At 61.8% G+C, this 2136-nt stretch overlaps 1 protein-coding gene across 1 annotated transcript in view; it reads right to left on the reverse strand.

Annotated features, from left to right (window-relative positions):
- Window positions 1-2136, reverse strand: part of LOC103273001 (genetic suppressor element 1) — a gene marked incomplete at its 5' end in the record, with an annotated part of 20053 nt that overhangs the window by 14255 nt on the left and 3662 nt on the right. The gene's annotated exons all lie outside the window — the stretch shown is intronic.

Below are 2136 nucleotides of genomic sequence, written 5' to 3' on the forward strand. Positions count from 1 at the left end.
GGAGGTGGTCCGCCGAAGTGCTGCGGGGGGTCGCGGCCGCCTGGCTCATGACGGTTCGGTCCCGGCCTGGGGAGTGAACAGACCCGCCTGTGAGACCCGGAGAGTAGACTTCCTGACGCCTGTCAACTCTGAAGATGGCCCGGAGGGAGCCCCTCAGAGCTGCAGGGTGCCACCCCAGGGCCATGTGTCACGCCCTCCTTGTGCTTCCGACACCTGGGCAGGCAGTGCAGACCTGTCCCAATAGGACAACAGGGAGGCTCAGGCGTGAGCTGCTAGGGAGGGCAGAGCCCCTCAGGCTTGTGAGTCCCCCGAGGAGGGGCCCCGTGCCTGCTGTCCACGGGGACATACGTTCTGTGCTAGGCTGTGGCCCCAGCGCCGGGACCCTCTTCCGTGTGCCAGCGCACACAGAAGGCAAGTAACAAGACACAAGCTGTCCGTGCCTGTCCCGCCCAGAGCCAGACCCTCCGTGGGGTGGGGACCCTCCCTCCCGGGATGGGGCCTGTGCCGCGGCTGCCCTCCGGCGACCCACGCGGGGCACAGGTCTTGCCCTCCAGAGGCAGGGAGGTATTTCTCACACCGGAACTTTCTAGATCAGAAGCTTCCCCTCACTGGGGTGCGAGATGACTTGTGTCCTCCACTCACTTAAAACAAAATTGGGCTCACAAACAGCTCTCTTAGGTATTCTTTTTCCAAAGTTCATCTTTTTTTCCTAAGGCTCACACAACACACTTGGACCACACTGAGTGAGGGGCGGGAAGGGGCAAAGGCCACAGTGCCCAGCCGGGGCGCTGCTCACACCCAGTGAAGGTTCTTGCTGGTTATTCCAGACTCAAGGCGGGGAGAAGCCCCGCCACCACTGTCTGCGAGCTGTCAAACAAGACCCGGTGGCAGAATAAACACTCCACGCGCGGCAGACCAGGCACTGAGCTGTTTTCTAGCTTGTGCACAAAGGCCCATCGAGATATGGGATTTCCAAGGCTGCGTGTACAGACACCATGGCCAGGCGAGGGCCGGAAGCCACAGCACACGAGTGGTTGAGTCCTGACACGTATCTAGGATCCTGGCGAGACCTGAGGAAGACGCCTGCAGGATCGGGGCACCCCGGTTTCATCAGGCGACGCAGCCGCAAGGTGGCTGTCCTCGGTGCTCTCGGAGTGAGGCAGACTGGGGGTAAAGACTGCTCGCCAGCAGGAGAGGCTGAGCCTTTGAAAGGCTCAGGGAGCTGAGGGAGGCGGGAGGGGATCGGACCCTGGCCACACAGGGCAGCGCGAACCATCACCAGACACTGGCCCAGGCGATGGCTCATGTCCGCTCACACCTGTCCAGCCGAGCCCGTTCCTTCACGGCCCGGTCAATGAAGGGTGAGGGGACGGTCACAGGGCACCCCTACCCTGACAGCGAGGGTCTCTTATCCCAGGCCGGCAGCACAGCTGCCCAGGGAACACCAGAATCTTCCTGCCCACCCCGCTGGGTGCCCAGCCGAGGAAAGAGGCCCCAAGGACGGAAGCAGCATCCCTGGTCTCCGAGCCAGGCCTGGAACGAAGCTGCGGCAGCCCGGCCAGGTCCTCGCCCGCTGAGGGTCTCAGCCCACCCTTCAGGGGGAGCCCTGGAAGAATCGAGGCTGGGGACCGGGAGGCCAGCAGGAGTCAGGGCCGCCCACACAGCAAGCGTCAGCAGCCAGGGCGCCGGGGACAGGCACGAGGACCCGCCTCCCGAGTCTGCCGTGATGAGGCTAAAAACGGGCTTCTTATTACAAGAGCAACAAAACAAGTTTTTTCCTTAAACAAGAGTCCAAGACAGCCCCGTTCTCACTTAAAAAACTCCTGGCTCAAAAGCAGAGGAAGACAGAAGGAACACGTTGCCCTCATCGTTAAAGCTTCTGCCTCCAGGTGGGGTGGCTCATGCCTATAATCCCAGCACTTTGGGAGGCCAGGGTGGGCGGACTGCCTGAACCTGCGTGTTCGAGAACAGCCTGGGCAACTTGGCGAGACTGCTTCTCTACAACAAATCAAAAAATGAGCCGGGCGTGGTGGTGCATACCTGTAGTCCCAGCTACTTGGAAGGCTGAGGTGGGAGGATTGCCTGAGCCCAGCAGGTCGAGGCTGCGGTGGCCATGAGCGAGCCACAGCACTCCAG

This window comes from Carlito syrichta, unplaced genomic scaffold (assembly GCF_000164805.1).
Source record: "Carlito syrichta isolate Samal-C Ts95f unplaced genomic scaffold, Tarsius_syrichta-2.0.1 Scaffold111608, whole genome shotgun sequence".
Classification (NCBI taxonomy): Eukaryota; Metazoa; Chordata; class Mammalia; order Primates; family Tarsiidae; genus Carlito; species Carlito syrichta.